This window comes from Triturus cristatus, chromosome 8 (assembly GCF_964204655.1).
Source record: "Triturus cristatus chromosome 8, aTriCri1.1, whole genome shotgun sequence".
Lineage (NCBI taxonomy): Eukaryota > Metazoa > Chordata > Amphibia > Caudata > Salamandridae > Triturus > Triturus cristatus.
The window spans coordinates 514,701,595-514,724,312 of record NC_140591.1 but is presented as its reverse complement, the minus strand read 5'-3'; the positions used below and the strand labels follow the sequence as shown (position 1 = coordinate 514,724,312).

At 44.9% G+C, this 22,718-nt stretch overlaps 1 long non-coding RNA gene across 1 annotated transcript in view; it reads right to left on the bottom strand.

Moving 5' to 3' along the window:
- LOC146802409 (uncharacterized) overlaps positions 1–22,718 on the bottom strand; it is a 70,468-nt gene that overhangs the window by 20,899 nt on the left and 26,851 nt on the right. The window contains exon 2 of the long non-coding RNA XR_014967385.1: positions 11,716–11,852. This is a non-coding gene — a long non-coding RNA (uncharacterized LOC146802409). The remainder of the gene's footprint in view (positions 1–11,715; positions 11,853–22,718) is intronic.

Here is a 22,718-nt window from a genome sequence, read left to right as displayed (position 1 = left end):
GGGGGAAGATCTCTGCCTCTGACAGGTTCAAGGAGCCCTTTGGGTGGTGGTTGGACACTTATCCCTACAATGGAGGCGGTGCCTGTGCAGGCACAACCGTAGGGATTAGGATTTTCCTCTCTGACTGCCTGTTCATGCTGGTCCCACTGCCATGAATAGACAGATAGAAAGGGACTTTGGTGGCCCCAAGCAGGGCCCCTATAAAAACAACTGCTTAGTGGCCTGGGGGACACATGTAGAGCCCCCAGCACATCCATGCAACATGTGCCAGGCACCATATCTATGCCTGGCACACAGTGCATGGATGCGCACAAAATGTTTTTTTCTAGTGTGGCTTGTGCTGCAGCCCTTTTCCTGGGCCACAGCACAAGCCGCACTAGAAAAATGCATTTTACTACCGCCTGCACACGGGTCATATCGTAATAGGGTGAGAGGGACTACTGACACTTTGTCAGATGGTCACCTGCTCATGGCGCTGGCAGTCAGATGCTCATCCGACCACCATCATAATCAGGCCCATAGTGAGGAGGCGCTACTTATCCGATAATAACTGATTTGCCGTCCCATGAAACAGTGCCTCTTATAACTTATGTACTGAACTGAAAACTAATAAAAATGATTAAAAAAAAAGGATGGGTCTGAAAGCGTGTTGAAACTGACGTTGGAACGCATAGCCAGGCCTTTAAAAATCAAAAGTCAAGAAGCATGCCTCTATTTTGCATCATGTGAGTTAGTTTTCAGGGATGTAAACAAGCAAAAAAAGACAAACCTTCAAGAAGAACAAGGAAGCATTTACCACTCTGTAGCTCATTGACAAAAAAAATAGTAAATACGAATATTAAAAGCTAAATATACAGGGGTTCTGATTCATGAACATTTTTGAGTGTAGTACTCATGGCTTACTCCTGAACTTCAGGAGTAAGACAGGAGGAGAACTAGATTATTCTAGAGTTCAGGAGAAAGCCAGGAGTACCGCTAGTATAAATAATACTGACTCATAGCAAAGTCTCTGTGAACCACACCCAATGATTTTTCTATGAGAGGTGTATTTTTCTCCAGGGTTAGGTGGCTGTTACATTATAATATTCAGAACTGATTCATGAACCATATCTATGAGGAAGAGTGTCATACTCCAGACTTAGGCTTGACTTACTCACACAATTCCAGAAGCATTACTTTCTTTGGAAAACTATTCACAGAAAATGCTTTGTGAACCAGGCCTTAGAGTTCAAGTGTACCTCTCACAAAACTTTGAGTAAGACACCTTAATTTTCTAAAAGCTTTGGGAATTGGCCCATTATCGCCATGTCTGACTCATAAACTTTTTTGTGCAGCCAAATTCAACATAGGTGCAAAATAGAATATCTGCGGGTAATTCCATCTGACTTGCAGAAAAGTGACCTGCAGACATTTACTGCTACAGTTGAGGGCCACAAAAGATCTTCCTGTACTGTATTGTGGAGTTCCTGCAGAACTAAGAGTATGGAAAGTAGCAGCAACATGGGTTTTTCCAGGGAGCATCAGGATGTTGGCCCCTAGACTGACTGCTATTACTTCAGTGCCGAGAACTGTGCTGGTGCTCACAACTGTGCAGGAGCTTACAAGACTTTTACACATCCAGGAGAAGAAGGAGCACTCCTCATATTCTCAGGCAGCATGTTACTCTAAGCCACACTCCGCACATGGTTAAGCATCTTCACTGCCTAGACCACCGTTGCATCTCTGCATACACAGTCACCTGGAGGCCTGTTCCACTAGCTAGTTGGAGCACCAGACATGAAAGGCAGAGACAGCATTTGCAATTCTCAGTGCTGGACAGCAGATGTTCACATGGTCACACATTGGGGCCTATTACGATTTCGGACGGACACCGTCTCAGAACTGGGACCGACGACCTCTGGTCACTGGTCCCGACCTCCTGATTAGGATGCGAATGAACACTGTTCTGCTGCATTCCGACATTTCCTTATGGGAGCATGTATTACGGATCTAAACTGGCCGTAGTACATGCTCCCATAGGGAAATGGGAGGTGGTGTTAATTCCTGCACCCTGGTGCCTGCCACGGAGTACACAGTTTAACAGGGGGGCACCATAGGTGCCCCTGTATCTCCCAACCAAAGGCTGCACACACAAGGCTCCCTGCTAGGGGCCCCCAAACACGCTTTCGACAGTGTTTTTATGTCGGAAAGGCCAGCATGGAAACTCTGCCAGAAACTGTGCATCCTAATCCCAAAGGCAGGAAAGACTACCCTTTGGGACTATGGGCTGGCCTCCAAATTTCCTACGGGCTCCTTGAGCCCATCAGTAGCCAGTAGAAATGACCAGGCGGTTTAGTTTCCGACTGCCAACATTGTAATGCAGCAGTCAGAAAGTAAAACGAGATGTGGCCAGGAAAGGCTCCAAATAACGTGCGCCGCATCGTAATCAGTCCCATTGTGTTTTTTTCTTCCTTTATGGCACTCTCTTAAGAAGACATTTGACACATTTCACACATACTATTAAGTCAAGGATGCCACTTTAGTTGCAGGGAGGAGTCCGTTCCCTTGGGCATTCAACCAAGGCACTCAACTCACCGTCAGAGCAAGATCTCTGACCCTTGGTCTGAGTCCTTCTCTTCCCCAGCAGCTCCGCTGTGCCATGCGCTGCCTCTGACCCTGCCCAGGCAGGGTTTGAGGCTGCACCGTGCCTCACACACCTTGCTGGTGTCCGGTCCTGCACCTGCCTTCTCACCCTTCTCGCTGTGTTGGTATTGTCTTTCGTTTTCATTTTTGTCCCTGCTATATTGCTGTATTGCATATTCCTGTTCTCTGCCCTTCCTTTGTGGTGATTTTGTTCTGTGTTTTCCCCTGGTTTTGCCCTTTTCGCTGTGTTGGTATTGTTTTTTTTTTCATTTTTGTCCCTGCTGTATTGCTTATTTCTGTTATTTTCTCTTTGCTTGTGGTGTTTTTTATTCTGTTTTCCCGCTGAATTGTGCCCCTGACTTGCTTGTGCCCTCTGTTTTCTCTGCACTGCCATCAGCTGTTCCTCCCCATTTTTTTCCCGCCGAATCCTCTGCTCCTGTTGACCCCGCCCCCGCCTCCCAGCTGCTTCCCCCCTCCCCTACTTAATGGTGGCCGCTGTGGGTCTCGCCGCTGCCGCACGTAAGGCAAGCCCGTCTGCGCCCGTCTGCGACCCGACTGCGACCAGCACCAGGAAGCCTGGTTCTCCCACCATCCATCGCTACGACACCAACACCCTCCTCGCACTCAATACCAGAAGACCCAGAGACTGCCAACAGGCCTCGCCAAACATGACCCACGGCCAGTTCCTCCTGCATCCACTGTCACCAGACCTTCACCACAACAACAGCTTCCAACACTGCCGACACCAGCTACAGTGACACCCTCAGGTGCATCCTCCTCAACGTATGCTCCGTACACAAGCATGCCATAGAAATCTGGAACCTACTTGACTCCCACTTGCCCGACATCGCCTTCCTCACGGAGACGTGGACCATCGCCTCCTCTACCCCGACAACAACATCGCCATCCCGGACGGATGCAAGATTCAGAGAAAAGACCACCCCAATCACCCGGGAGGGGGCCTCGCCATCGCCTATAAGAGCACCCTCCACCTCGTCACCTCCAGCGAAACCTTCCCCTCCGCCGAACACCTGCACTTCCCGAGCCAGACCTCCCCCCAACGCCACACTCCAAGGAACCCTTATCTACAGACCTCCCGGCCCTCGGACACCCTTCGCCACCACCATCACCGGCTTCATCGCGCCCCACGCCATTGCATCAACAAACTCATCGGAGACCTAAACTTCCACCTCAACAACCCCACCAACCCCAACTCCACCATCCTTTGTGAGAACCTCGCCAACATCGGACTTAAACAACTCGTCACCACACCGACCCATAGAGCCGGGCACACCCTCAACCCCATCTTTGCTACAGGAAAGAGCATCCGCTTCAGCCCCACAATGCAACCACCATGGACCAACCACCACTACGTACATTTCACCATCCACAAACCCAAGGCCCCCAAACCAGCCCCACACCCTCCACTGAGGAACTGGAGCAAGGTCACCGACGAGTAACTTAACTCCACCCTCACCCGTGACAACCACACCTGGACACCAGATGCAAACATCGCAGCCAGAGACCTCCACACTTGGATCTCCAGCTGCGCAGATAAGCTTGCCCCGCTACGCAACACCGACAAACAGCGCCCCAGGAAAGCCACCTGGTACACCACCGCCCTCCAAGAAGCCAGGCACACCTGCAGACACCTGGAGAAGAACTGGAGAAACTCCAAAACAACAAAAAACTATTCCATCTACAAAGACGCCATGACAGACTACCACAACGAAATCAGAACCACCAAGAGGAACTTCATCCACAACAAAATCCTGGCCAACTCCATGGAACTCTTCAGTGTCATTCAGGAGTTCACCAACCCACTCAGCGAAGCCAAAGACATCACCCCGCACCAAGACCTCTGCGACAAGCTTGGAACCTACTTCCACCTCAAGATCAAGACCCTCTACGAAAACTTTGTTGACCATCATCCAGATGCCACAGCCACCCCCCCAAGGACACCAGTCAACCCACCATCCCCAACCGGACCCCAATCATGACCGAAGACACCGCCTTGACCATGAAAGGCATCCACTTGGGGGCCCCCACCGACCCCTGCCCTCCTCACATCTACCACAGAGCCACAGCAGCCATCGCACCCGAGCTACAACAGACCATCAACACCACCTTCAAAACAGGCACCTTCCCAGATGACTGGAAGCGCGCAGAAGTCAGGCCCTTACTCAAGAAACCCACTGCTGACCCACCCACCTCAAGAACTAATGACCCATCTCGCTCCTCCCCTTCGCAGCGAAAGTGGCAGAGAAAACAGTCAACAGAGAACTAACATGATTCATCGAAGAGAACGCCATCCTCGACCCAACCCAATCTGGATTCCGAAGCAACCACAGCACCGAGACCGCCCTACTCACTGCCACAGATGACATCCGCACCCTCCTGGACCAAGGCCACTCCGCAGCCCTCATCCTACTCGACCTGTCAGCAGCCTTCGACACAGTCTCTCACTGCACACTAGTCGCCAGACTGCACGATGCCGGCATACGAGGAAAAGACCTGGATTGGATCCGATTGTTCCTCACTGGAAAAAGCCAGAGAATCAAACTACCACCCTTCCTCTCCAACCCTACAGAAATGACCTGCGGAGTCCCACAGGGGTCATCACTGAGCCCGACCCTCTTCAATATCTACATGGCCCCCCTTGCAGCCATCGTCCGGCACCATGGCCTCAACATCGTATCCTACGCTGACGACACCCAGCTCATCCTCTCTCTCACCAGAGACTCCACTACTGCCAAACTCAATTTCCAGAAAGGAATGCAAGACGTAGCAGTCTGAATGACCAACAGCTGCCTTAAACTCAACTCCGAGAAGACAGAAGTCCTTGTCCTTGGAACCACCCCATCAGCATGGGACAACACCTGGTGGCCAACCACCCTCGGAAGCCCGCCTACCCCCTCAGACCATGCCAAGAACCTCAGCATCATACTCGACTCATCACTCACCATGAACGACAAGTCAACACCGTCACATCTAGCTTCTTCAACACCCTCCGCATAATCTGCAAGACCTTCAAATGGATCCTCCCTGAGTCAAGGAAGACAGTCACCCATGCACTCATCACCAGCAAACTAGACTATGGAAACGCCCTCTACACCGGCATCAACAAATCCCTACTCCGCAAACTCCAGACTACACAGAACCCCACCGCCAGACTTGTCTTTGGCATCCCCCAGCACAAACACATCAGCCAACACCTGAAAAAGTTCCACTGGCTCCCCGTGGAGAAAAGAGTCACCTTCAAAATCCTCACTCATGCCTACAAATGGCTACACAACAGTGGACCCAAATACATCAACGACAGAATCAACTTCCACGAACCCAAAAGAAACCTCCGATCTTGCAACCTCACACTGGCCGAATTCTGCGCATCTACAGAGCCAGAACAGGCGGAAGATCCTTCTCTCACATGGCAGCCAAGACCTGGAACGAGCTACTGGCAGACATCAGACACGCTCCCTCCCTGAACACCTTCAGGAAGACCCTCAAGATCTGGCTCTTTGGCTAAACGGAACTGCGGACCCCCCTCCCCCAGCGCCTTGAGACCCTCACGGGTGAGTAGCACGCTTATAATCCCCTGATTGATTGACTGATTGATTGATTAAATGGCATCCACCAAGTCATACGTTTTTCTTTGATCATCTACATTGTTTTTTTCACCCCTTAACAACTGGGGTCAAAACAGGATGGGCTTTAATGGCAAGACCCAGAACCAAGCACCTATTTTATGTGCCTGAAGCACTTAAAGTGAATTCATTTAACCCCTAATATTTCTTTGAGTTAGTACTTTATTTTCAGACAGCACACCTCAGAAACAGAAAAGAGGTACACCTTGCTCACTGTTTCTGACCTGTGCTATCTGAAAAGAAAGCTCTAACTCACCCAAATATTGGATTAAAGGGTTTCACTTTACACAATGCAAACGCATAAAGCAGGATCTTGGCTCTTTGGTGCAACCAGAAAAGCCCATTATGATATTGCCTCTGGAAAGTTCCTCAAAAATGATTTGAGCTAGTTTGTATTTGGGAAGACTTGAGTGCTCAAAATCCACATTTGGTTTTAGGGATTGAACATAGTTTTTCCAGAGGACAAAAGGTTTTCCATGTCAGAAAAAAGTTTAGTGAACTAAAGCACATTTTTGTGACCTTTACTCCTGTGGCTTGCCTATTGTGTAGACAGACCTCACAGATTAATTTAGAGGCAGGGGAATAGGTATGGAATTCTATAACTGTAGATGTTGCTATGAATATATTTGGGGATTTTTGTAAGACCGAGGGTGTTGGAACTAGACACAAGTCACAATTGAGGTTGTGAAGCTTCAAAATGTTATTTCAGAATCAGACCCTTCATTTGTCCACGATTTACTATTAATTTTTAATGAGTAGAATTTCACAGGGTTACACCTGAAAACCGAAGACATAATATGATCTCCATGCAGAGGCCCCAAAGATGGTAAACCTCGCTCTTACCAGATTTAGGGAAAAGTAAAAAATGCAATTTTACACTTTTATGTGAATATTTTTGTTCTCCACAGGAAAATACCAGGAGGAACCCCTGCATCAATATTTCCTTCATCAACAACATCAGCAATGGAATTAAAATTGGTGAGAATCCATAAGTCTTAATTTTGTGAATCATGATTTGGCGTTTATGAATGCAAATTCAATTTCTTTTTTATGTTTGAAAGCTTTATTGAAGAATTTGGTAACAAATGGAGATGTTGGCATACACAGAAACCATACATAAATCAAATAAGAAATCTTAATACTGCTAACATCAATGCAAGAAAACCAAAACCAAAAAGCATTTTAAGAGGATTTTAAAGCTAAAGGAAAGAAGAGAGGGGAAGAGATAGGAAGGGAAAGAAGGGGGAGGGATAAAGATAATAATACAGACCATAAACTATCAGATAAATACAGAATACAATCGAGTTATATGTCAGCAATACAAAATGACCAGCATAAACACACAATAAAATTTTGATAAACCTAGAGGAGATAACAAGAAGGAGAGAGTTCAAGTCATTCAAGGGGGTTTAAAATTTTCTGCATTGAGAGGTATCGGCTTCTTCAAGGCCAGGCGGTCAAGGTACGTGGTGAGGGGTAACCAAAAAAGATCAACATTACGCACAGGTTTGCAAGCGGAGGCAAAGGAAACATCCAATCTATAAAAATGACATAAGGAGTTCCACCAGCCTTGTAAGGAAATGTTTGTTAGAGATTTCCAGTTAGAAGATATGTGTTGGAAAGCAAGAGCAAGCGCCAGGTCAAAGAGACCGTGTAGGTGTACGGGTAAGTTTAGAGATTCAGAGAGACTACCCATGAAGAGAAAAGGATTTGAGAAAGAGGCAGGAAGAGGGAAGATGCGAGAAAGGCATGACCAAACCTTCCCCCAGAAGGTAGAAACGACAGGGCAGAGAAAGAGTAGATGAAACAGGGCAGCATTAGAAGCACCACAAGTCCAGCATTTAGAATCAGAAGAGGGTGAAAAACGAGACAAAGAAAGAGGAGAGAGATAGAGTCTATGATACAGATAAAATAAGGATTGAGTAAGAGAAGCAGAACGGGAAATTGTTAAAGATCTGGACCAAAGCTTATCCCAAAGAGGAACAGACCAAGTGCAACAAACATCTGCTTCCCAAGAAAGCTCCACTTTAGTTTTGACACGGTTTGGGTTAGGAGATACGAAGAATTTATAGATGAGAGATGCTTTAGGGAGTGTAGTAAGAATAGTAAGAAGAGGAGAGGGAGGTATTCATGAGGACGAAGAAGGGAGAGAATAGAAGCGGTCAAGGATAATTGCCATGAGGGTTGTGAATTTCTGCAAAAAGGACCGAGGGCAACGAAACAAAAGTTGAAATTGGGGAAAGGAACAAGGTGAGGTACCATCAAAGAGTTGGTTGACCCACATTACGCCCCTCACTCTCCAAGATTTCCCAAAAAAGGGTCTATTCTTTAAAAGGATAAGTGCATTATACCAAATAGGGGTATTTAAAAAAGATGTACGTGTAATAACAGAAGGAAGAACCAAAGAATTTAAAAGAGAAAAAGTGTTTTGAATAAGGAAAACAGAGAGTAGGGATTTCTGGCAGAAAAACGTACCACTTCGGCGAAGGAGAAAGGTGATATTAATGAGTGTTCAATGAGGAGCCAAAGAGGAGTGAAAGGGGAGAAAGTTGATGAGATCCATCTCGAAGCCTGTCTTAAAGAAAAAGACCTATGATAAAGACGGAAATCCGGAAAGTTAACTCCACCATTAGATTTGGGTTTACGAAGAGTTGCAAGAGTGATTCTGGATTTCTTATTCTTCCAGAGAAATCGCGAAAGGAGAGAGTCAAATGCCGGGATATGAACTGGTAGCATGGAGAAGGTATAAATTAGAATAGGAGCTATCATCATTTTAATTGAATCCAGTCGACCCCACCAGGAGAGAAAAAGAGGGTTCCAGGTCGAAAACAATTGATCAATCCTAGAAACAACTGCAGACATATTTAATTTAACTGAGGATGAAATAGAGTTGGAAAACCAAATACCAAGATATTTAATCTTCGAACTATTCCAAGCAAAACCGGTAGAGGAACAAAAATGAGGGAGACAGGACGAGGTAAGAGGGAGAATTTCAGTTTTATCTGAGTTAATCTTGTAGCCTGATACCAAAGAGAAGGAGTTAAATTCGGATAGTAAAGGGGATATAGATGATTCTGGGTCAGAAATAAACAATAAAATATCATCTGCATAGGCAGAGAGTTTCAACTGATTAGTACCATATGGGAAACCAGAAATAGAAGAGTTATTGCGAATGGAAGTTAAAAAGGGTTCAAGAGTCAAGACAAAGAGAAGAGGGGAGAGAGGACAACCTTGGCGGACACCTCTCCGAAGAGTAAAAGGTGAAGAAAGTTGTCCATTCATAAGCACCGAGGCCTTGGGAGCAGAATATAACAGAGAGATCAGGGATATAAATTTGGGACCAAAGCCATGCCAATGTAATGAAGCAAACAAAAAAGACCAATCAACCCTGTCAAAGGCCTTTTCCGCATCAACAGAAATGGCAGCAAGAGGAGTCGAAAGTGAGGGAGCTTTATTTAGAACATTAAGAAAAAGGCGAGAATTGTCCGATGTAAGTCTACCTTTAACGAAGCCACATTGTTCTTTGCCAATGAGATGAGGCATAAGGGGATCTAAGCGCATCGCCAGTAATTTGGCAAAAATTTTATAGTCCACATTAACTAAAGAGATCGGGCGGTAATTTTTACATAGCTGATGGTCGCGACCTTCTTTGGGGATCAGGCAAATGGTAGCATCCTGAAATGTACCTTCTGCTTTGCCAGATGAGTAAAATGATTGAAAAAGAGTCAAAAGTTTAGGCAACAAAATGTCTGAGAAGTGCAAGTAAAATTCCACAGGAAAGCCATCAGGGCCAGGGGTCTTACCTTTAGTAAGAGAGGTCAAAGCTATAGAAACTCATGCAGTGAGAGGTCAAGTTCAACATCCGGAAAATTAAAATGAGAGTTAGACGGCTTAGGAAGTTTCTCAAAATACTTCTGAATAAGAGAAGGAGTGGGAGGACTTTCTGGAGTGTAGGGCTGTTGGTAAAATAATTGAAATTGATCCAGTATTTCCTTATCTTTATGAAGAAGAGCACCGTCAGAAGAGTAAATAGAGTCAATAAGAGTGCGTTCTTTACGGGATTTGAGGTAATTAGCTAAGAGTTTACCTGACTTATTGCGGCCTCCATAGTATCGGGCACTACTACGAAGAAGGATCGAAGAGGCATTATCTGTAGTTAATTTATTGAACTCCAGCTTTGCTCGCAAGAGATCCGGTGACATAAATTTGTCTGAGGAGGTGTAAAACTGATGTTCCAAAACTTTCATGTGCGCCAGAGAAGTTTTCCGCTTTTGAAGATAAAGTTGTTTTTTCCGGGAGACAAAGTCAATATCGAATCCCCTCGCCGTGGCTTTAAAGGAGTCCCAAAGAGTGTGAGGAGAAACACTAGGGTCAGAGTTAAAGAGAAAGAACTCCTCAACAAAAGGAACGAAAAGAGGAGGAAAAATTGGGATCGGTGAGAAGTGCGCTGTTAAAGTGCCAACGGGAGGGCTTAGGACGTGGAGGGAGCAGATCAAGATCTGTTACAATGGGAGCATGGTCAGAAATGACAATAGGTTCAACAGAAGAAGACAATACATTCTGAGATAGAGATTTAGAAAGAAAGATATAGTCAAGGCGAGAAAAAGATGAGTGGGGAGGAGAGAAGAAAGAATAGTCCAGCGTGTCAGGGTGTGTGAGGCGCCAAGAATCAATAAGATGTGATTGCGAAATGGTATTAAGAAATTGTGAGACTTGTGTGATGCGAAACGAACTGTGGATTTACGGTCAAGGAATGGGTCAACAATTTGGTTACAATCCCCACCTAAAATAAATGAATCATCCTTATATTGGATACATTTCTTTGTAATTAGATGCCAAAAAGAACAATCCGGTTGCACAGGACCATAAACATTGAAGACAGTTAAAGGAATAGAGTTAAGTAGTAGTTTGGCTGATATCCATCGTCCATCAGTGTCCGTCTCCTGAGACAGAACCGTACACTTAAGCCTTTTGTGACAAAGGATAGCAACTCCATTCTTTTTATTGTTGGAAGGTGAAAATAAGACTGTACCCACCCAACTCCTTTTTAACTTAAGAGACTCCACATCATTAAGGTAGATTTCTTGCGAAAGAACCACATCTGGATTGTAAGAAGCTAAATGGGAAAGAATTCTCTGCCGCTTAATAGGATTAATAAAACCTTTTACATTCCAAGTAACAACTTTGAATTTACAAAAAACATAGAGTCAAATAGGACAGAAAAAGTAAAAAAGATGCATATGCAAAAAAGCCGAGAAAGAGAAGGATGGGAAAAATATCGAGAAAATAGGTTAGAATAGAGAAAGCGATGACAAAGAGAAATGAGGAAAAACAGGACTTGATCAACAAGTAAAAGGGAAAGAAAAGGAAAAAGGAAACAGGAAAAAAGGGAAGAAGTTACAAAAAGAGACCAGTACATATCCCAGAGGGATGACTGAAATAAACTTACCTGAGGGGAATACGAAATAGGACAAAGGGGAAGTGGCGACACTCAACAAGACAAACCATCCGAAACGGGAAGCCAGACCGGACCGCAACCGGACAAAGGACATGTCCGAAAACCAAACGGAGAGGACATCCATCCATCTAGATAAATAAATAAATAACATTTGAGATCAAAGAAACATACCAAAAAGGAACAAAGGGTGAGGATTTAGGTACGATACACAATGCCAAGAAATGAGGACGTGGAGACCAAAGAAGTCGAAAAGGGTCAATGAAGAACAAAAAACATACACTACTATTAGACAAGGGAATGAAGTAGATTAAAGCAAAACGAGAAATAGGGAAATTTGTGACTTACAATCTAATATTAAAAAACTAACATGTTGAAACAAAGATAGAAACATAAACAGATAACCTGTAGGGGAAGAAAAAGGTAGACATAATCAGGAAACCTGCAAGGAAGAAAAAACAATCAGCCACTGGAAGAGGAGGAAGTCTCCATAGCAGGATTAGAACGAATATGAATGAAGTTTTTGAGTTCAGCAGGGTCTTGAAAAGTCCATGTCTGATTTTGGTGAGTGACCTTGAAAGTACATGGGTGAAACAAACCATATCTAGCACCAAGAGATCTTAGAGGGGCCCGCAGAGACAAAAATTCCTTCCGTCGAGAGGCAGTAGCATTCGAAACATCCTGAGAAAGAAACACTCTCTGCCCCAACCAGGAGACTTGACGCTTGGATCTAGCTGCTGAAAGAACGGAAAGAAGATCCGTGAATTTCAAAAAAAGAATAATGACTCCCCTTGGCTTGGCTGAAGTGGATGAACGAGCGCCGAGTCGATGAGCTCTCTGAATGTTAAGAGAGGTGGTGGACGGCATATCCAAAAGCTTCGGAAGAAAAGAGGAGAAAAAAAGCACAGGATCATCCCCTTCCAAAGATTCCTGCAAACCAATTTCTGTTTTCCAATTCCTCAGTATGTTGCTGGAGCGCCAAAACAGACTTTTCCAAAGAGGAAACCCGTTGAGATGTAGACTGAAGATCCGAAATCTGTCGCTCCACAGATCACACTCTATTATCCATGGACGACCATTTCTCTTCAAGAAACTGCATTTTATTGTTTGTTTCCTCTACAAAAGGGCGAAGAGCACGAATTTCCTCCAAAAGCATCTCCATGGAAATAGGGGATGGTGATTTATCTGTTGAGGAGGAGTCATGTTTCAGACGCTTAGAAGAAGTTGATGGAGGCGAGGATTTATTGGAAAGCGGCTGTGCCGAAGATGCGCGAGGGAGAGACACTCCCGCCATTAGGGCTGCCGTGGGAGGAGAGTCCACAGTTGAAGGAAGTGAAGCTGTTGTCACAGGAGTGCTCCCTGAAGGAATAAAGATGAATTTTGGATTGCGTAGTTTGCTCATAGAAAACTAGATGTTTGCAACCATGGAGTAGGTAAGGAGACTGTAGAGCAAGAAAGTCCAGGATATGAAGGAGCCCACTCACATGCAACGCAGTAACAATGTCCATAGGAGAGCAGGGAGAGTGGCTAGAAAAACAACTTAGGAACAGACGAGGCAGTCCATGCACCCTAGAAAAAGAAATAATGACATCTATTGTGAAGAGATGGATGAGGAAAAAATGTCCAAAAACGTAAATAAAGTTAAATAAGCATGGAAGGCAAACAAGTGAAGGACTATACTAAAAGGAAGTCTGCAAAAATTGGTGCCAACCTCTTGAGGAATGTCCAAGCCAAGGTATAGTTGAATGTAGCTGGAGGAAAGCCATAGAATTATATCAGGAGAGCCACAATATGAAAAAATACCTCATTCCTGTAATGTGTAGGAATATAAACGCCAAGGCATCCACAGAGGTAAGTCAGCCTCAAAAAAGCTTGAAAGTTAGTTTCCAGGTGGTAAAAAGGCATCTGCAAAAGGCCAGTTTGAGGATGAAGGAAGCAGGTGGTGTAAGCCAGTAGCAAGCGCGAGCAATGCGCACTAGACAAAATGGCAGCCGCTCTGAGGGAAAAGCGAGCGCAGCCAAAATAGGGTCATTCTGGCACTAAAAACTAAAAAAATAGCGCTCACCAGAAGTGCGCTGCCTTCCGGTAACTGAATCCATCCTCAGGTGCGCTCAGCATGCGTAGGAAGTCGGGACCGGGATGAAATGAAAGCTCCGGTGCGCCAGAGGTCCCGAGTCAGGTGGCCATCTTGTCGGCGCCGTGACCACGCCCCTCTGCAAATTCAATTTCTTGCAATTCAAAGTGACAATAAGGCCCATAATAGCTTTGTGAATGAGGTTCTCTGACTCAGTGATCCCTTAATTGTTTCTAGAAAAGCAACTATGCGTGCACTAAATAAACCTTTGGTCTCAATGTCCAAACTTTGGCCACACAGATACTTTCATTACTGCTGCATCAATCATTCAAATGCAGTATTTTTTGCACCCACAGTTAAAATGTCAGGTGTATTAGTATTCCTAAAATGTGAAATTACTAAAGGGTTATGGAAAATCTCTTTGCATGCCATATGGAATGAGCAGTAACTTCCAAAATTCATACTTCCACTTTGATTTCCACTTGTCATTCCAGAATTCCAGGCCATTTTGCAGAGGCTAATTTCTTCATGTCTGATTTGGCGCATTGGCCCTAGGAAACACCAGCTTTCATCTTGAATGAAGCAATAGCGCATACAAAATGACTGCATTGCTTGTAAGATAGGTTACAAAGGAAAGTCCTGTTTATGCCCAAATTGTAAAAAGCTCACTCCGAATAAGGGCCATATAGTTAATATAGGACAGCTGCCTTTTGCATACCCGTTTCTTCCAAGAAGCCAGGTATTTGTAAGCACTAAAATGGCTTACTTTAAGTTGCAGGTAAAAACAAAACAGCGACTTTTGAGTTTCTACGCATCAGAATTGCATAAAACTAACTAACTTGAATAGGCAAAACTCCGCGAAGTTACAAAAAAAACCTCCGCGGAGTTACGCGTGTGGTGGAGTGCAGTGCAAACTGCAGTTTGTGCTGGTTTTCCTGCTGCTCGGGTAGAAATTCTACCCGAGCAGCAACTCGCACTCGCGAACTTACCATTCGCGATCGCGAGTGGGGAAACAAACTTCGCTGCACTACGCGAAGTGGAGTTTTCTGCACTCCGCGAGCTCCGCGAAGTGCAGAGTGCAGAAAACTCCGCAAACTCCGCGAACGGAGCGGAGTTTCCCGCCCAGGCCTAATCTTGAATGCAAAATGTAGACACTTAAATTATTGAATTTGGGTGGAGCAGGTGATACAGGACTACAATCTCCCTTGCCAAGTCCGCTGACCTCTTGAAACGTTTCTCCAAAGTAGAGCATTGTCATACTGCAGATTTCACAAGAATCTGATGACAAGTTTTATTGACAAGCAAGCGGTTACTACCCATGTGAACGAAGGGATATGCATAGGGCTGTCGTTTTGTGATTTTGTTTTGCACCTCCTTCTGTATTTTTCCATATTTATTTTTGTTAAATGGACCTGTCTTTATCCATATTCTTTTTGGGTTCTGTAAAAATTGAAGTTGAAACCAGTACATTTCCAATTTGTTTAACCAATAAATTGTACACTCATACTTGAGTTCCTGACAAGTTTCAATGACATGATCTCCCGTAGATCATAACTCATTGAACTAATATGATGACATGCATATTTTAGTATCAGGCTTGTGTACATCAATAGCTGTTCAAGCCTGATTAGAAAACGGTTTCTCTTGTAACGCCCTTAACAGTCAATCTGGACAGTTTATGGCCTGTGACTGACAACACTTGGAATTACTCTGATAAATCCCTCATTTATGTTTTTATCCATATTTAAAAAATAAATACAGATGATAAAAAATAGATGATTTTCGGAGTGAATTTATCTGTTAAAACAGAAAGCATAGAGCCTTAGTTATGAAGTGTGCCAAACCTTAAAAAAATCAAAATTGTGTGTGCATGTGGGTGATAATTCGGCTATTCACATGATGTTGCATGCATGGAAAATGATAAGAAAGTGGTGTGCACAGTCCCGGTGTAGTGCTTTTTTTTCTATGTGCTTGTTCCAAGTCAGTTTCCCATATGGTTTGGCCCTTGTATGTAGAGACACAATTAGCAAACACTGGTTGGATTAGAATATGGGAGAGAACATTCCATTGTATGAGATGAATTCAAGCATTTTATTCTGCTGTTTGTGCTTATCTGTAAGTGATTGCATCAAACACTGCTTGTATATGTGAGGGTTCACAGCACGCTTCATCTCTCTCCACCAACACGATTCTAATCTCGTGAGCTGACTTAATCAAATTGTTGATGGACTGTAGAGCACTACGTGTGCTAGCAAATACCAACATAATGAAGGGTAGAAACAAGTGTAAGGTTTCTTCAATTGACTATATAAATGCAATTAAAAATAAGTGGTTGTGTTTACAGTGGAGGCATGCATTTATTTCTCCCAGTGTGTGCATGTATGTGTAGGTGTGTGTAGGTGCGTGCATGCATCTGTGCGAGTGTTCATGTGTATGTTTGTTCGCTTGTCTGCATGCCTGTTGCACTAATGAGATGTTTTGAGGGTGCAAGCCATCATGTTATTAAGCAGGGTTTTAAGCAAGGCATACTTATGCCTGTTGCAGCGTCTGCCGAATAGTTTTCTTATTACAGTCAATGAAAGCTAGTCCTCACACCACAATCAATTATGGTTTTTGTAACTTACGTTTATTTCACAAGTCTTAATAATATAATGTCAGTACTCCTTACATCCAGCTCAGTGGCAAAGAAGTCAAACAATCACTATAAACATTAGATGAGTCTTTTTTCTGTTTATAAGGGCACACTCTTTCTGGTGCCCTTATAAACATTAATACATTTCCTAATTCGCTTTTGACATCTGAATTGGCATGATTTAACAAATTCTTCATTAAAAGCGAATAAAATATAAAAATGACAATATATGAGCCACAGTTTTGCCAATATTAATGGTGTGTGAAATTTTCATAATTTGCTATAGTATACTTATGTGAAATTTTTTGAAAATTATGCGACAATATTCTAAGTTATGTGAAATGCAAATCGGTCATTTAGAGTTATATATTAGCACACAAAACACCTTTGCCTCAAACAACAGCCACTACTGTTCTGGTAGTTTGTACATCACGCTGTTCATCCAAGCACACGTATTATTTTGCCTCAAATGATGGTGTCATTGCACAGTATGGCATAATGGCATACTTTTGTGAATTTTGTGTATCAAGTATAATGCATAACTCCCAAAACTACATGAATTCTGACAGTGGAATATAAATTTCACCAGGCCTAGTTGATAGTTGGTATAACAATTCCCTTGCCCACAAACATGCCTTTTGCCACTCCATATCCATTGTGAGAACCAGATCTGCTTCTCAAGCCAGTCCAAGTGTGTGGAATGTGTCAGGAGTAGTATGAATGACCAATGTCTTCTGTAGTGTCAAGACTTGTTTACCTCACACATAATGCTGATTTAGTCAGTTTTGCCTCTAGACGATTGTTGACAGATAGTCCATCTACTCCATCATAGTTTGGGAAAAGGGATGATTTAATTAGAAGTATCTAAAGAAGTGGTGTAAAAGTGGCCAAACTCTTCACAGAGTTCACTGAAGGATTTAATATTATTATTTATGAACACACCACAAGTGTGACTGTTCCCAGGCTGTCCCACCAATCAAACCCTCAAAATGTGGACTCTTGAGGAAGCTGAGTTCCAACACTTTCTGAAAGACTATTATGGTAGTAGGTGGGAATCTCATTCTGAAGTCAACCTTCCAAAATAAATTGTCACAATTATGTATCCTCCGAGTGCTCTACTTTCAGTCTTTAATGCAGGGTCTGACTTTGGTCTGTATAGCCACTCATTTCTCAGGATGAAGTGTGCTGCTTGAAAATATTAAATAATGTCTGTCATTCTCAAGCCTCAATGAAAGGGGGATTTGCATCATTTGGCCAATGATGTTCTATGTATTCCCTTCTTCTCCTAAAAGACCATACAAAGGTGTTAACTTGCTTGAAAAAGAGGAGGGGATTTGATATGAACCGCTTTAAAGAATTTATAGAAATTTGGGCAGGGTGATCATTTTGCTAATACCTAGCCTGCCTACTAGAGACAGCAGGATTGGGAGAGGGTTTAAGTGAATCAGTTAGATATTTGCCCTCTCAACCTCGTCCTATTGATGGTAACCAATATTCCCAGGTATTTGAAGCTGAGTAGTTCATTCTTAATACCGGTTTACATGGTCCAATTAGTAATATTCAAGGCACCAAGGATTGGAAATTTACTTGACTTGCCCCACTTGATAATAAGCTCTGAGAAGGTTCCAAATTCATTCAATACCTTTTCTGCTGTGGGACCAGATTGTTTGGGGCAGCTAAGATAGATGAGTAAATAATTGGGGCTCAATCGCGAGTGCAAAAATCAATGGTGACAGTGGGCAAACTTGTTGGGTGTCACATACTATAAGGAATGGGTCTGACTCTATTCACTCGCACCAGTGCCATTGGTCCGGTGTAGAGCAGGTGACATAAGAGATAAAGTGTAGAAATAGGTTCAGTTTATAAATCAAAAGGAACCAATAATCCCAATGAAGGCAATCACAGCCCTTTTGAAAGTTGACCAGAAGAACCAAAAAGGTGCTGTGTCAATGTCAGTCTGTCATCATCGATTATGAGATAAAGGCACTTAGATCTTGAGGGACAAAATTGTGCATTGCTGCTAGAAGCTGATTCACTGAGGTTGTTGAGTTTATAGTCTGTGAATTACTGCTATGACCTTTTGATACAAATATGAAAAACAGAACACTGTGTTTTGTTATAGTATGTGTATGTGTTGGACTTGGTCCTTTCTGCAGGGTCATTGCCAAAAGTTTTGTCTTGAACCTCCTGTTTTCTGCACCCTTTTTAGGTCGAGCCCACAGTGCCAGCACTGCCGGATGGTCTGTTGTATGTACTTTGTGGGGCTTGACTCCTCCTATCGATTTGGATTTGTCTAGATGGTTGCCTTACAAAACATCTTGCTTGCTATTGGTTACTTTGGCTTCCTGCTCCCACCTTTTTTCCACATTGTTCACTCCTCTGAGTATTGCCCCAGGACTTGAAGGCTTTCACTTTCTGTTCTGGTACTATTTTAGTAAAATTTGGAGTGCATCGCTGGCTCAACGCTTTATTTTTCACATGCTCACTTTCCTCCCCCTGCCATCTCAGGCTCCCTTGGTACTGCAGCAGCCCCTTCTCCTCCCCCGCCCTTTGGAATCTCATTACCTGTCTGTTTCACCGGAGCTCATTGGCGTCAAGAGGTCGAGGGTACTTGAGACTGCAGTGCTGACATGTTTGCATTAGATAAGTATTTGTGTTTTGGTGATGTTAAATTTAATTAAGGTTGAGGACGAATGTAATGTTTCCCATTTTGCCTATTCAGGCAAAGGGGTGATCTGTGTTCACCACTGCCAACATTCCCCACGTAGATTTGCCTAGGCGTTGCGTAAGTCTCGCAAAAAAAAAGGTGCTAGGCGTGGCTGAAGAATCAGTCATGCGCCTGACACCATACAACGCCATCGCTGTCTCTGTGTACTTTATTTACAGGACCTCACGCAGCATGCAAGAGGACCCAGTTGGTTCTACTGCCTAATCAGCCACCACCCCAGATCCCGTGTTACTATTAAACAGGGTGCATACACTGGGCAGTATTGTGGGCTGTACAGCAAATATTACCAGCACCATTGTTTACAATTCATTGGTCACGGCCCACATCATTAACTCTAGCACAGGCCTTGTGTGATTCTAAAGTGCCGCACACTTGTGAAGCAGCCCATTTTGTGTCAAGCAGCTTATGTTAGACTGTGCCGGAAATAGTGCTTAAAGGTATGTTTCAACATGGATTGCCACAGTGCTATTATAACACATGTACAGAAAATCACTCGGGATAAACACATAGGCAGTCATTACGATAGCGGGCGGGTCGCCACCGCCCGTATGGCGGTGGCGATCCGCCCGCTTGACTTTACCCCCGCCACATTACGATGGCGGGGGGACCCCGGCGGATGGGAAGACCGTCCGCCGGTAGGCAATCCGCCCGATATCCTACCGGCTGGAAAAGCCCAGGAATATGGTGGCGGTGCCTTGCAGGCACCGCCATCCATATTAGGATGATGGCGGGGAATTGCCTTTCCATGGCGGAGACTCCGCCATGGAAAGGCAGGCAGTTTTGGCTTTGGGGTCCGTTGTGGGCCCCCAGGGTGTTTGGGGGGGTGGGGGGTGCACAGGCGGGGTACCTATGGTACCCCCCTGCATTGTCATGGACATGGTGGCAGGCACCTCGCGGTGTCTGTCACCTTGTGCATGACAATGCACAGAGTGCATTCCCAGCATTGTGGCGGGCGGTGCTGTGAGCACCGCCTGCCACAATGCTGGGAATGGAAGATGCCACCGCCATGGTGGCGGTGGCACCCTACTTGCAGGTGCGGGACCGCCTCACCACTGGCGGCCGGTCCCAGCACCGCTAGGGTGGCCATCCTAATGGGCTTCAGAATGTTTTCACGAGCAATCCATTTATTAAACAGATTAAACAAAAAACGTCTGAAACTTTGAAATCCCAAGAGTATTTTTACCTCCAGAGAAGCCAAGGATTTTTAAAGTTTCTGACTAAAAAAAAAGTGTCCCCTTTTAGTTTTGAAGACTCACCGTTTCTTTATTGTTTGCTTGCAAAAAAACAAAATTGCTCTGAAAACTTGAAGTGACTAGCCATTTTGGCTCAGCTCTGGGTGCTTGACCTTTTTACCTGAACCCATGGGGGAAAGATTCTGCCGGCCCCTCTGCTATCGATCTGCTGTAACCTCAGTACTTCCCTTCTTTGTGCAGGCTCATGGAGTTTTTAGGTTGAGACTACTTTGGACAATGATAACCTCCTTTGCATGGTACTGAAATGTTATAGTGCTTCACTTGCATCATGGTGTGTTTTTTTAGCTGGGGGAGAGTGGTCTGATCCAATAGGGTGGGGAGGCTCTTTGACGACCTGGGAATAAGTACATATTTTTAGGCTTTTTTGCCCCACTCCATACCCCAGCCTTGCTTGCATATACACCCCTTTATCAATACTTGATTGTTTTAACAGCTCCAGGCACTTGTTTTTAATTTATGGGCACTTGATTTAGTGTTGATCTAGCTTGATGGAGCAGAGGTGTTCTTTAGAGGGAAGATATTTTTTGCAACAGAAACATCACAGCTATAAGATTGTGCTTCATTGGTATTTATCCAACTGCAGTGATGGAAAGCTCCTTTGAAGAGGACATTTCGCAAGGTCATTGGGAACAAAGGCGGCAGATGTTCTAAAAACAAAAGGGTGGTAAATCTAACTTATTACGACTCTCACTAGAGCAAGGGTTTCCGTCACAGCCCATTTATTTGTTCTGATTCTTGGTGCTGCTGGCAATGAGCGTTAATCCTGGCTTTTTGAGTCCAGTAGGCACAGTAAACAAGCAGGGAGAAACGCAATTTTGCTCTAACATTTGCACTGGCCGTGGCCAAGATGGTGGGTGGGTAAGACGTGCTTCCCAGTTTCTCTGTACCCCGCTGCCAATCCAACCGTTTCTACTGCCTACACTGGGGTCAGTGCAAGTTCCACCGGTGGTCCAGGGCTACAACAAATCCGCCATCCCATCTAGTTGTACTCCTAGTCACAAGGGTCTGAGCTATGCTACCTAAGGTAAAAGGCATGGTGAGGCGGCACGGCCCACCCATGATGGTGCAGCAGTATATACGCTTCTCTAGACCGAGACACCCCTGGCCTACTAGTTCAGCACTTACAACCAGGGTGCATCAGGGGCCACACCCTACTGACCCTTCATCTGGAGCGGTGGATTGCAGATGCAGCTTGTGACCCATGACCGGCTTGCCCTTTTGGCTTGACTCCTGTGGCCGGCCCAGGCCTGGAGACTCGTAACACACTGCTAGCACTCACGGATGGGACTGATTTAAACAGACCCCTTCACTGCCCGGCTCCCTCCTGTGACTATCTCTGTGGCTGACTGCCCCCTCTCCTCAGTGAGGAGTGCTACGGGTCACCCAGGAGAGAGTCAATCTGTTCCAGGGGGAAGCGAAGACTATGCACCCAAGAGAGTAGGCTCATCTGTGCTTAACTCCGAGGCAGCTACGTGCGGGGAGAGCTGCCACGTGGAGTGACTACATGATACCTGCTGGGGACCGCTCCTGTGAGCAGTGAGTGTTGCTGAACCTAGCCAGCCCCAATCAAACGCCTCCATGACCCTTCTGGCCTTCTGCCTGCATGATGGAGCTCCCTTGGCGCCCACCTTGATCACCAGGCCCCCACCTGAAAATACCCAGGAACCTCCTGGGAGTGCCTGCAGCCAACCTGGGCTACAGATGTCTTTATCCAGGGTCCCTGATGCTGGCTGTCAGTAGATGCTGCTGCCTACTCCTCCAGCCCAGTGTGACAGACTGCGGGGAGGCAGAAGTGGGAAACGCCCTCCACAACACCCACTGCCCACCCCTTTCACGCTAAGCATTGTACCAAAGTGGGCCTTGTTTCCAAAGCGGTGTTAAGCCATGATAAGTGGCTTAATGCAGTCTTGTAAAAAAGGCAAAGCCCCTATTACCACAGAAACGTCACAAAAAGTGAGGTTCCTGTGGCGATAGGGGCTTGTAAATTTGCCCCCGTAAGTCTCTACCCAGACAATGTGTTGGTAGCTTTGGAGGAGCCAGGCACATCATTGAGAGCTTTACTTGGAGAACTGGAAACCTCCAGATGAGTGGCAGGGTTCAGAGCAAACGTTCACAAATCCCTGTCTTTTAACCTTTCCCTCTCATCGACCACCAAGACAAACCTCATGAGTAGTTACCCCATACAATGGATACCTAACTCCATCTCTTACCGAGGTATCCAATTGGCCCTCACAACTAAGGTGACTGCTTCCTTCAACTATAAAGCCCTACGGCAGCAGATTAAGGCTGACCTATCTAGGTGGAGACCAT